We start from the raw sequence: 12,646 nt of genomic DNA on the forward strand, positions 1-12,646 counted from the left end.
AGGTAGGAGATGGAGGGGACTGATTTCTCCAGCGCCCCCCAAAACACCCCACCCATGGCACACATCCCGAGAGACGCCCCTACACTCGCTCCCCTCCCCTATGCGCTGTGCCCCGGCCCCGGTCCGGGGCGGATAGGCGGCAGCCCACACGCAGGGCGGGGGCGCAGCTGAAAGGGGTTGTGCTGGAGGGCGGCCCCTGGGGCCAAAGGCGACCGCCCGCGCATGCGCAGGCAGCAGCGGCGCACTGGGTTGGGGGCGGGTAGGTGAGGGAGGCGAGGCCAGGAGAGGAGGGCGGCTGGAGGTCTCCGCCTTGGCGGGTCCAGCCGTGGAGGCTGGAGGCGCATCTGGTGTGTGTCAGTGTGTGAGTGTGTGTGTGTGTGTGTGTGTGTGTGTGAAGACAGCCCCCCACCCCGCCGAGCCCACCACGCCCGGCACCCCAGCCCCGTGGAGACCTCGGGACCCGGCCAGCGAACTCAACCAGCCCGGCCCGGCCCCGAGTGGGTCGGCGCGGGCGCGGGGCCTGGGGCGGGAGGAGGCGCGGGGAAGCGCAGAGACGCTCGGCTTCTTGAGCGGGGCTGGGGCGCCCTCCGCCGTCTACGGCCACACCACCCTGAACGCGCCCGATCTCGTCCGATCTCGGAAGCTAAGCAGGGTCGGGCCTGGTTAGTACTTGGATGGGAGACCGCCTGGGAATACCGGGTGCCGTAGGCCTTTTTTTTTTTTTTTTTTTTTTTTTGCCTCGTGTTCTGTCCCCATTCGGAGAGCGCGGCGGCAGTGGGGGGTGGGGGGCAACCCCGCCCTCAGCGCCCGCCACGGTGCCTGGCGCCCCAGCCCGCTCCGTGGGGCCTCCTCTTGCCCCAAGCCGCAGCACCGCCGCCACGCGGCAGCAGGCGTGGCATCTGGACTGTCGGGTCTCAGACCGAGGGTCTGGTCGGTGGGAGCCGACACGCTGGAGGAAACCTTGAGAGTCTGAGAGGGGAGGGAGTTGCAGAAGAAGGCCAGGATGTCATTTTGAGGGAGTTGTGACCAGAACTCGTCCCGTTGATTTTGGCGTTCTATGGGCTCCACGTAGGAATCTTTGGTGGTGGCACCGGATGTTGGGGGATGCACAGTCACACCCAGACGTGCTCGACAGGCCCCCTTTTCCTTTTCTTTTCGGAGTCATTTTTTAAAAAAAAAAAAAATGCCTCTTGGCCGGGCGTGCTGGCTCACGCCTGTAATCCTAGCACTCTGGGAGGCCAGGTGGGCGGACTGCTCGAGGTCAGGAGTTCGAAACCAGCCTGAGCAAGAGGGAGACCCCCCATCTCTACTATAAATAGAAAGAAATTAATTGGCCAACTGATATATAGATATATATATATACAAAAAAAAAAAAATTAGCCGGGCACGGTGGCGCATGCCTGTAGTCCCAGCTACTTGGGAGGCTGAGGCAGCAGGATTGCTTGAGCCCAGGAGATTGAGGTTGCTGTGAGCTAGGCTGACGCCATGGCACTCACTCTAGCCAGGGCAACAAAGCGAGACTCTGTCTCCAAAAAAAAAAAAAAAAAATGCCTCTTACCTCCATTATTGCATTCTTTTCTCTCTCTCTTTTCAAGCAGATTATGGGAGTACAAGTATTAAGGTTCCATGTATTGCCCGTGCCCCCCTCCCCCCTGTTGTCTTAGCAGCCTATGGTGGGGGTACCAATGTTAAGGTCAGGTACATTGTCCTCTCCCCGCCTCCCCCCTCTGGTCAGAGCTTCAAGTGCGCCCATCCCCCAGTCGGTGCGCACCCACCCCATTCCTAAAGGGTGTGTATGCCCATCACCTCCCCCCACCCGATGGAGGTGATTCCTCTACGTCCACTTAGGTGTCCATGGGTTCCTACCAATTTGCCGGTGAGCACGCGCACGTGGTGCTCCTGTGTCCACTCTTGGGATACTTGGCTTACTGGAACGGGTTCCAGCTCCGGCCAGGAGAACACGGGAGGTGCCCGCTCACCGCCGTTTCTCATAGCTGAATAGCACTCCGTGGTGTGCACGCGCCACGTTTTATTAATCCACTCGTGGATCGATGGGCACTCGGGTCGCTTCCACATCTTTGCAATGGTGAATTGTGCCGCCACAGACACCCGAGCGCAGGTGTCTTCTGCGTAGGCTGCGGGCCTGGCTCTTCTGAATGCCGCTAGCTCGCGACCCACGGGTGAACCTGGTCAGGGTACTTTCTCTAAGGAGCAGACTCTGATCCGGGCGGGCTACCGGTGTTTCTGTTTGCTTGTTTCTTTCTTCCATTTCGGGAAAGGCTTCCTTGCTGGGTGTGGAAATCTCCTGTGCCTTTCCTCGCCTCTTCTGTCAGCTTTAAAATCCTCTTTCAGTTGCCACCCTCACAAACGTCTCAGGAACGTCTTTACGGTGCCTTCGTTAGTGAAATGACCCTCAATGAAGCTGGAACCAAATCTCTCATCGCCCATTTTTAGCAAGTCCACACCCCAGGGTGGTTGGGGTCCAATCCAGCCCCGGCCAGGCCCAGGCCCCCTGGACTGGGCCACAGGAGGACACAGAGTAGGGTCCCGGCCCCCACGGTAGCGGTGCCGGCAGTTCTGCAAGGGCTTGGGGGGTTTCCAGAGGTAGGAGATGGAGGGGACTGATTTCTCCAGCGCCCCCCAAAACACCCCACCCATGGCACACATCCCGAGAGACGCCCCTACACTCGCTCCCCTCCCCTATGCGCTGTGCCCCGGCCCCGGTCCGGGGCGGATAGGCGGCAGCCCACACGCAGGGCGGGGGCGCAGCTGAAAGGGGTTGTGCTGGAGGGCGGCCCCTGGGGCCAAAGGCGACCGCCCGCGCATGCGCAGGCAGCAGCGGCGCACTGGGTTGGGGGCGGGTAGGTGAGGGAGGCGAGGCCAGGAGAGGAGGGCGGCTGGAGGTCTCCGCCTTGGCGGGTCCAGCCGTGGAGGCTGGAGGCGCATCTGGTGTGTGTCAGTGTGTGAGTGTGTGTGTGTGTGTGTGTGTGTGTGTGAAGAAAGCCCCCCACCCCGCCGAGCCCACCACGCCCGGCACCCCAGCCCCGTGGAGACCTCGGGACCCGGCCAGCGAACTCAACCAGCCCGGCCCGGCCCCGAGTGGGTCGGCGCGGGCGCGGGGCCTGGGGCGGGAGGAGGCGCGGGGAAGCGCAGAGACGCTCGGCTTCTTGAGCGGGGCTGGGGCGCCCTCCGCCGTCTACGGCCACACCACCCTGAACGCGCCCGATCTCGTCCGATCTCGGAAGCTAAGCAGGGTCGGGCCTGGTTAGTACTTGGATGGGAGACCGCCTGGGAATACCGGGTGCCGTAGGCCTTTTTTTTTTTTTTTTTTTTTTTTGCCTCGTGTTCTGTCCCCATTCGGAGAGCGCGGCGGCAGTGGGGGGTGGGGGGCAACCCCGCCCTCAGCGCCCGCCACGGTGCCTGGCGCCCCAGCCCGCTCCGTGGGGCCTCCTCTTGCCCCAAGCCGCAGCACCGCCGCCACGCGGCAGCAGGCGTGGCATCTGGACTGTCGGGTCTCAGACCGAGGGTCTGGTCGGTGGGAGCCGACACGCTGGAGGAAACCTTGAGAGTCTGAGAGGGGAGGGAGTTGCAGAAGAAGGCCAGGATGTCATTTTGAGGGAGTTGTGACCAGAACTCGTCCCGTTGATTTTGGCGTTCTATGGGCTCCACGTAGGAATCTTTGGTGGTGGCACCGGATGTTGGGGGATGCACAGTCACACCCAGACGTGCTCGACAGGCCCCCTTTTCCTTTTCTTTTCGGAGTCATTTTAAAAAAAAAAAAAAATGCCTCTTGGCCGGGCGTGCTGGCTCACGCCTGTAATCCTAGCACTCTGGGAGGCCGAGGTGGGCGGACTGCTCGAGGTCAGGAGTTCGAAACCAGCCTGAGCAAGAGGGAGACCCCCATCTCTACTATAAATAGAAAGAAATTAATTGGCCAACTGATATATAGATATATATATATACAAAAAAAAAAAAATTAGCCGGGCACGGTGGCGCATGCCTGTAGTCCCAGCTACTTGGGAGGCTGAGGCAGCAGGATTGCTTGAGCCCAGGAGATTGAGGTTGCTGTGAGCTAGGCTGACGCCATGGCACTCACTCTAGCCAGGGCAACAAAGCGAGACTCTGTCTCCAAAAAAAAAAAAAAAATGCCTCTTACCTCCATTATTGCATTCTTTTCTCTCTCTCTTTTCAAGCAGATTATGGGAGTACAAGTATTAAGGTTCCATGTATTGCCCGTGCCCCCCTCCCCCCTGTTGTCTTAGCAGCCTATGGTGGGGGTACCAATGTTAAGGTCAGGTACATTGTCCTCTCCCCGCCTCCCCCCTCTGGTCAGAGCTTCAAGTGCGCCCATCCCCCAGTCGGTGCGCACCCACCCCATTCCTAAAGGGTGTGTATGCCCATCACCTCCCCCCACCCGATGGAGGTGATTCCTCTACGTCCACTTAGGTGTCCATGGGTTCCTACCAATTTGCCGGTGAGCACGCGCACGTGGTGCTCCTGTGTCCACTCTTGGGATACTTGGCTTACTGGAACGGGTTCCAGCTCCGGCCAGGAGAACACGGGAGGTGCCCGCTCACCGCCGTTTCTCATAGCTGAATAGCACTCCGTGGTGTGCACGCGCCACGTTTTATTAATCCACTCGTGGATCGATGGGCACTCGGGTCGCTTCCACATCTTTGCAATGGTGAATTGTGCCGCCACAGACACCCGAGCGCAGGTGTCTTCTGCGTAGGCTGCGGGCCTGGCTCTTCTGAATGCCGCTAGCTCGCGACCCACGGGTGAACCTGGTCAGGGTACTTTCTCTAAGGAGCAGACTCTGATCCGGGCGGGCTACCGGTGTTTCTGTTTGCTTGTTTCTTTCTTCCATTTCGGGAAAGGCTTCCTTGCTGGGTGTGGAAATCTCCTGTGCCTTTCCTCGCCTCTTCTGTCAGCTTTAAAATCCTCTTTCAGTTGCCACCCTCACAAACGTCTCAGGAACGTCTTTACGGTGCCTTCGTTAGTGAAATGACCCTCAATGAAGCTGGAACCAAATCTCTCATCGCCCATTTTTAGCAAGTCCACACCCCAGGGTGGTTGGGGTCCAATCCAGCCCCGGCCAGGCCCAGGCCCCCTGGACTGGGCCACAGGAGGACACAGAGTAGGGTCCCGGCCCCCACGGTAGCGGTGCCGGCAGTTCTGCAAGGGCTTGGGGGGTTTCCAGAGGTAGGAGATGGAGGGGACTGATTTCTCCAGCGCCCCCCAAAACACCCCACCCATGGCACACATCCCGAGAGACGCCCCTACACTCGCTCCCCTCCCCTATGCGCTGTGCCCCGGCCCCGGTCCGGGGCGGATAGGCGGCAGCCCACACGCAGGGCGGGGGCGCAGCTGAAAGGGGTTGTGCTGGAGGGCGGCCCCTGGGGCCAAAGGCGACCGCCCGCGCATGCGCAGGCAGCAGCGGCGCACTGGGTTGGGGGCGGGTAGGTGAGGGAGGCGAGGCCAGGAGAGGAGGGCGGCTGGAGGTCTCCGCCTTGGCGGGTCCAGCCGTGGAGGCTGGAGGCGCATCTGGTGTGTGTCAGTGTGTGAGTGTGTGTGTGTGTGTGTGTGTGTGTGTGAAGAAAGCCCCCCACCCCGCCGAGCCCACCACGCCCGGCACCCCAGCCCCGTGGAGACCTCGGGACCCGGCCAGCGAACTCAACCAGCCCGGCCCGGCCCCGAGTGGGTCGGCGCGGGCGCGGGGCCTGGGGCGGGAGGAGGCGCGGGGAAGCGCAGAGACGCTCGGCTTCTTGAGCGGGGCTGGGGCGCCCTCCGCCGTCTACGGCCACACCACCCTGAACGCGCCCGATCTCGTCCGATCTCGGAAGCTAAGCAGGGTCGGGCCTGGTTAGTACTTGGATGGGAGACCGCCTGGGAATACCGGGTGCCGTAGGCCTTTTTTTTTTTTTTTTTTTTTTTGCCTCGTGTTCTGTCCCCATTCGGAGAGCGCGGCGGCAGTGGGGGGTGGGGGGCAACCCCGCCCTCAGCGCCCGCCACGGTGCCTGGCGCCCCAGCCCGCTCCGTGGGGCCTCCTCTTGCCCCAAGCCGCAGCACCGCCGCCACGCGGCAGCAGGCGTGGCATCTGGACTGTCGGGTCTCAGACCGAGGGTCTGGTCGGTGGGAGTCGACACGCTGGAGGAAACCTTGAGAGTCTGAGAGGGGAGGGAGTTGCAGAAGAAGGCCAGGATGTCATTTTGAGGGAGTTGTGACCAGAACTCGTCCCGTTGATTTTGGCGTTCTATGGGCTCCACGTAGGAATCTTTGGTGGTGGCACCGGATGTTGGGGGATGCACAGTCACACCCAGACGTGCTCGACAGGCCCCCTTTTCCTTTTCATTTCGGAGTCATTTTAAAAAAAAAAAAAAAATGCCTCTTGGCCGGGCGTGCTGGCTCACGCCTGTAATCCTAGCACTCTGGGAGGCCGAGGTGGGCGGACTGCTCGAGGTCAGGAGTTCGAAACCAGCCTGAGCAAGAGGGAGACCCCCATCTCTACTATAAATAGAAAGAAATTAATTGGCCAACTGATATATAGATATATATATATACAAAAAAAAAAAAATTAGCCGGGCACGGTGGCGCATGCCTGTAGTCCCAGCTACTTGGGAGGCTGAGGCAGCAGGATTGCTTGAGCCCAGGAGATTGAGGTTGCTGTGAGCTAGGCTGACGCCATGGCACTCACTCTAGCCAGGGCAACAAAGCGAGACTCTGTCTCCAAAAAAAAAAAAAAAATGCCTCTTACCTCCATTATTGCATTCTTTTCTCTCTCTCTTTTCAAGCAGATTATGGGAGTACAAGTATTAAGGTTCCATGTATTGCCCGTGCCCCCCTCCCCCCTGTTGTCTTAGCAGCCTATGGTGGGGGTACCAATGTTAAGGTCAGGTACATTGTCCTCTCCCCGCCTCCCCCCTCTGGTCAGAGCTTCAAGTGCGCCCATCCCCCAGTCGGTGCGCACCCACCCCATTCCTAAAGGGTGTGTATGCCCATCACCTCCCCCCACCCGATGGAGGTGATTCCTCTACGTCCACTTAGGTGTCCATGGGTTCCTACCAATTTGCCGGTGAGCACGCGCACGTGGTGCTCCTGTGTCCACTCTTGGGATACTTGGCTTACTGGAACGGGTTCCAGCTCCGGCCAGGAGAACACGGGAGGTGCCCGCTCACCGCCGTTTCTCATAGCTGAATAGCACTCCGTGGTGTGCACGCGCCACGTTTTATTAATCCACTCGTGGATCGATGGGCACTCGGGTCGCTTCCACATCTTTGCAATGGTGAATTGTGCCGCCACAGACACCCGAGCGCAGGTGTCTTCTGCGTAGGCTGCGGGCCTGGCTCTTCTGAATGCCGCTAGCTCGCGACCCACGGGTGAACCTGGTCAGGGTACTTTCTCTAAGGAGCAGACTCTGATCCGGGCGGGCTACCGGTGTTTCTGTTTGCTTGTTTCTTTCTTCCATTTCGGGAAAGGCTTCCTTGCTGGGTGTGGAAATCTCCTGTGCCTTTCCTCGCCTCTTCTGTCAGCTTTAAAATCCTCTTTCAGTTGCCACCCTCACAAACGTCTCAGGAACGTCTTTACGGTGCCTTCGTTAGTGAAATGACCCTCAATGAAGCTGGAACCAAATCTCTCATCGCCCATTTTTAGCAAGTCCACACCCCAGGGTGGTTGGGGTCCAATCCAGCCCCGGCCAGGCCCAGGCCCCCTGGACTGGGCCACAGGAGGACACAGAGTAGGGTCCCGGCCCCCACGGTAGCGGTGCCGGCAGTTCTGCAAGGGCTTGGGGGGTTTCCAGAGGTAGGAGATGGAGGGGACTGATTTCTCCAGCGCCCCCCAAAACACCCCACCCATGGCACACATCCCGAGAGACGCCCCTACACTCGCTCCCCTCCCCTATGCGCTGTGCCCCGGCCCCGGTCCGGGGCGGATAGGCGGCAGCCCACACGCAGGGCGGGGGCGCAGCTGAAAGGGGTTGTGCTGGAGGGCGGCCCCTGGGGCCAAAGGCGACCGCCCGCGCATGCGCAGGCAGCAGCGGCGCACTGGGTTGGGGGCGGGTAGGTGAGGGAGGCGAGGCCAGGAGAGGAGGGCGGCTGGAGGTCTCCGCCTTGGCGGGTCCAGCCGTGGAGGCTGGAGGCGCATCTGGTGTGTGTCAGTGTGTGAGTGTGTGTGTGTGTGTGTGTGTGTGTGTGAAGAAAGCCCCCCACCCCGCCGAGCCCACCACGCCCGGCACCCCAGCCCCGTGGAGACCTCGGGACCCGGCCAGCGAACTCAACCAGCCCGGCCCGGCCCCGAGTGGGTCGGCGCGGGCGCGGGGCCTGGGGCGGGAGGAGGCGCGGGGAAGCGCAGAGACGCTCGGCTTCTTGAGCGGGGCTGGGGCGCCCTCCGCCGTCTACGGCCACACCACCCTGAACGCGCCCGATCTCGTCCGATCTCGGAAGCTAAGCAGGGTCGGGCCTGGTTAGTACTTGGATGGGAGACCGCCTGGGAATACCGGGTGCCGTAGGCCTTTTTTTTTTTTTTTTTTTTTTTTGCCTCGTGTTCTGTCCCCATTCGGAGAGCGCGGCGGCAGTGGGGGGTGGGGGGCAACCCCGCCCTCAGCGCCCGCCACGGTGCCTGGCGCCCCAGCCCGCTCCGTGGGGCCTCCTCTTGCCCCAAGCCGCAGCACCGCCGCCACGCGGCAGCAGGCGTGGCATCTGGACTGTCGGGTCTCAGACCGAGGGTCTGGTCGGTGGGAGTCGACACGCTGGAGGAAACCTTGAGAGTCTGAGAGGGGAGGGAGTTGCAGAAGAAGGCCAGGATGTCATTTTGAGGGAGTTGTGACCAGAACTCGTCCCGTTGATTTTGGCGTTCTATGGGCTCCACGTAGGAATCTTTGGTGGTGGCACCGGATGTTGGGGGATGCACAGTCACACCCAGACGTGCTCGACAGGCCCCCTTTTCCTTTTCTTTTCGGAGTCATTTTAAAAAAAAAAAAAAATGCCTCTTGGCCGGGCGTGCTGGCTCACGCCTGTAATCCTAGCACTCTGGGAGGCCGAGGTGGGCGGACTGCTCGAGGTCAGGAGTTCGAAACCAGCCTGAGCAAGAGGGAGACCCCCATCTCTACTATAAATAGAAAGAAATTAATTGGCCAACTGATATATAGATATATATATATACAAAAAAAAAAAAATTAGCCGGGCACGGTGGCGCATGCCTGTAGTCCCAGCTACTTGGGAGGCTGAGGCAGCAGGATTGCTTGAGCCCAGGAGATTGAGGTTGCTGTGAGCTAGGCTGACGCCATGGCACTCACTCTAGCCAGGGCAACAAAGCGAGACTCTGTCTCCAAAAAAAAAAAAAAAATGCCTCTTACCTCCATTATTGCATTCTTTTCTCTCTCTCTTTTCAAGCAGATTATGGGAGTACAAGTATTAAGGTTCCATGTATTGCCCGTGCCCCCCTCCCCCCTGTTGTCTTAGCAGCCTATGGTGGGGGTACCAATGTTAAGGTCAGGTACATTGTCCTCTCCCCGCCTCCCCCCTCTGGTCAGAGCTTCAAGTGCGCCCATCCCCCAGTCGGTGCGCACCCACCCCATTCCTAAAGGGTGTGTATGCCCATCACCTCCCCCCACCCGATGGAGGTGATTCCTCTACGTCCACTTAGGTGTCCATGGGTTCCTACCAATTTGCCGGTGAGCACGCGCACGTGGTGCTCCTGTGTCCACTCTTGGGATACTTGGCTTACTGGAACGGGTTCCAGCTCCGGCCAGGAGAACACGGGAGGTGCCCGCTCACCGCCGTTTCTCATAGCTGAATAGCACTCCGTGGTGTGCACGCGCCACGTTTTATTAATCCACTCGTGGATCGATGGGCACTCGGGTCGCTTCCACATCTTTGCAATGGTGAATTGTGCCGCCACAGACACCCGAGCGCAGGTGTCTTCTGCGTAGGCTGCGGGCCTGGCTCTTCTGAATGCCGCTAGCTCGCGACCCACGGGTGAACCTGGTCAGGGTACTTTCTCTAAGGAGCAGACTCTGATCCGGGCGGGCTACCGGTGTTTCTGTTTGCTTGTTTCTTTCTTCCATTTCGGGAAAGGCTTCCTTGCTGGGTGTGGAAATCTCCTGTGCCTTTCCTCGCCTCTTCTGTCAGCTTTAAAATCCTCTTTCAGTTGCCACCCTCACAAACGTCTCAGGAACGTCTTTACGGTGCCTTCGTTAGTGAAATGACCCTCAATGAAGCTGGAACCAAATCTCTCATCGCCCATTTTTAGCAAGTCCACACCCCAGGGTGGTTGGGGTCCAATCCAGCCCCGGCCAGGCCCAGGCCCCCTGGACTGGGCCACAGGAGGACACAGAGTAGGGTCCCGGCCCCCACGGTAGCGGTGCCGGCAGTTCTGCAAGGGCTTGGGGGGTTTCCAGAGGTAGGAGATGGAGGGGACTGATTTCTCCAGCGCCCCCCAAAACACCCCACCCATGGCACACATCCCGAGAGACGCCCCTACACTCGCTCCCCTCCCCTATGCGCTGTGCCCCGGCCCCGGTCCGGGGCGGATAGGCGGCAGCCCACACGCAGGGCGGGGGCGCAGCTGAAAGGGGTTGTGCTGGAGGGCGGCCCCTGGGGCCAAAGGCGACCGCCCGCGCATGCGCAGGCAGCAGCGGCGCACTGGGTTGGGGGCGGGTAGGTGAGGGAGGCGAGGCCAGGAGAGGAGGGCGGCTGGAGGTCTCCGCCTTGGCGGGTCCAGCCGTGGAGGCTGGAGGCGCATCTGGTGTGTGTCAGTGTGTGAGTGTGTGTGTGTGTGTGTGTGTGTGTGTGAAGACAGCCCCCCACCCCGCCGAGCCCACCACGCCCGGCACCCCAGCCCCGTGGAGACCTCGGGACCCGGCCAGCGAACTCAACCAGCCCGGCCCGGCCCCGAGTGGGTCGGCGCGGGCGCGGGGCCTGGGGCGGGAGGAGGCGCGGGGAAGCGCAGAGACGCTCGGCTTCTTGAGCGGGGCTGGGGCGCCCTCCGCCGTCTACGGCCACACCACCCTGAACGCGCCCGATCTCGTCCGATCTCGGAAGCTAAGCAGGGTCGGGCCTGGTTAGTACTTGGATGGGAGACCGCCTGGGAATACCGGGTGCCGTAGGCCTTTTTTTTTTTTTTTTTTTTTTTTTGCCTCGTGTTCTGTCCCCATTCGGAGAGCGCGGCGGCAGTGGGGGGTGGGGGGCAACCCCGCCCTCAGCGCCCGCCACGGTGCCTGGCGCCCCAGCCCGCTCCGTGGGGCCTCCTCTTGCCCCAAGCCGCAGCACCGCCGCCACGCGGCAGCAGGCGTGGCATCTGGACTGTCGGGTCTCAGACCGAGGGTCTGGTCGGTGGGAGCCGACACGCTGGAGGAAACCTTGAGAGTCTGAGAGGGGAGGGAGTTGCAGAAGAAGGCCAGGATGTCATTTTGAGGGAGTTGTGACCAGAACTCGTCCCGTTGATTTTGGCGTTCTATGGGCTCCACGTAGGAATCTTTGGTGGTGGCACCGGATGTTGGGGGATGCACAGTCACACCCAGACGTGCTCGACAGGCCCCCTTTTCCTTTTCTTTTCGGAGTCATTTTAAAAAAAAAAAAAAATGCCTCTTGGCCGGGCGTGCTGGCTCACGCCTGTAATCCTAGCACTCTGGGAGGCCGAGGTGGGCGGACTGCTCGAGGTCAGGAGTTCGAAACCAGCCTGAGCAAGAGGGAGACCCCCATCTCTACTATAAATAGAAAGAAATTAATTGGCCAACTGATATATAGATATATATATATACAAAAAAAAAAAAATTAGCCGGGCACGGTGGCGCATGCCTGTAGTCCCAGCTACTTGGGAGGCTGAGGCAGCAGGATTGCTTGAGCCCAGGAGATTGAGGTTGCTGTGAGCTAGGCTGACGCCATGGCACTCACTCTAGCCAGGGCAACAAAGCGAGACTCTGTCTCCAAAAAAAAAAAAAAAATGCCTCTTACCTCCATTATTGCATTCTTTTCTCTCTCTCTTTTCAAGCAGATTATGGGAGTACAAGTATTAAGGTTCCATGTATTGCCCGTGCCCCCCTCCCCCCTGTTGTCTTAGCAGCCTATGGTGGGGGTACCAATGTTAAGGTCAGGTACATTGTCCTCTCCCCGCCTCCCCCCTCTGGTCAGAGCTTCAAGTGCGCCCATCCCCCAGTCGGTGCGCACCCACCCCATTCCTAAAGGGTGTGTATGCCCATCACCTCCCCCCACCCGATGGAGGTGATTCCTCTACGTCCACTTAGGTGTCCATGGGTTCCTACCAATTTGCCGGTGAGCACGCGCACGTGGTGCTCCTGTGTCCACTCTTGGGATACTTGGCTTACTGGAACGGGTTCCAGCTCCGGCCAGGAGAACACGGGAGGTGCCCGCTCACCGCCGTTTCTCATAGCTGAATAGCACTCCGTGGTGTGCACGCGCCACGTTTTATTAATCCACTCATGGATCGATGGGCACTCGGGTCGCTTCCACATCTTTGCAATGGTGAATTGTGCCGCCACAGACACCCGAGCGCAGGTGTCTTCTGCGTAGGCTGCGGGCCTGGCTCTTCTGAATGCCGCTAGCTCGCGACCCACGGGTGAACCTGGTCAGGGTACTTTCTCTAAGGAGCAGACTCTGATCCGGGCGGGCTACCGGTGTTTCTGTTTGCT

At 60.1% G+C, this 12,646-nt stretch overlaps 5 non-coding genes across 5 annotated transcripts; all 5 read left to right on the forward strand.

Annotated features, from left to right (window-relative positions):
- Positions 1-592: 592 nt before the first annotated feature.
- Positions 593-711, forward strand: LOC142865075 (5S ribosomal RNA). The gene has a single exon (XR_012915376.1). It is a non-coding gene; the product is annotated as a 5S ribosomal RNA (ribosomal RNA).
- A 2,483-nt stretch (positions 712-3,194) lies between these two features.
- On the forward strand, positions 3,195-3,313 carry LOC142865086 (5S ribosomal RNA). Its single transcript, XR_012915388.1, has one exon. It is a non-coding gene; the product is annotated as a 5S ribosomal RNA (ribosomal RNA).
- A 2,479-nt stretch (positions 3,314-5,792) lies between these two features.
- Positions 5,793-5,911, forward strand: LOC142865097 (5S ribosomal RNA). The gene has a single exon (XR_012915399.1). It is a non-coding gene; the product is annotated as a 5S ribosomal RNA (ribosomal RNA).
- Positions 5,912-8,390: 2,479 nt separating this feature from the next.
- Positions 8,391-8,509, forward strand: LOC142865108 (5S ribosomal RNA). Its single transcript, XR_012915410.1, has one exon. It is a non-coding gene; the product is annotated as a 5S ribosomal RNA (ribosomal RNA).
- A 2,479-nt stretch (positions 8,510-10,988) lies between these two features.
- LOC142865119 (5S ribosomal RNA) lies at positions 10,989-11,107 on the forward strand. The gene has a single exon (XR_012915421.1). It is a non-coding gene; the product is annotated as a 5S ribosomal RNA (ribosomal RNA).
- Positions 11,108-12,646: the final 1,539 nt, after the last annotated feature.

The sequence above is a fragment of the Microcebus murinus genome, chromosome 28 (genome assembly GCF_040939455.1).
Source record: "Microcebus murinus isolate Inina chromosome 28, M.murinus_Inina_mat1.0, whole genome shotgun sequence".
NCBI classification, from domain to species: Eukaryota; Metazoa; Chordata; class Mammalia; order Primates; family Cheirogaleidae; genus Microcebus; species Microcebus murinus.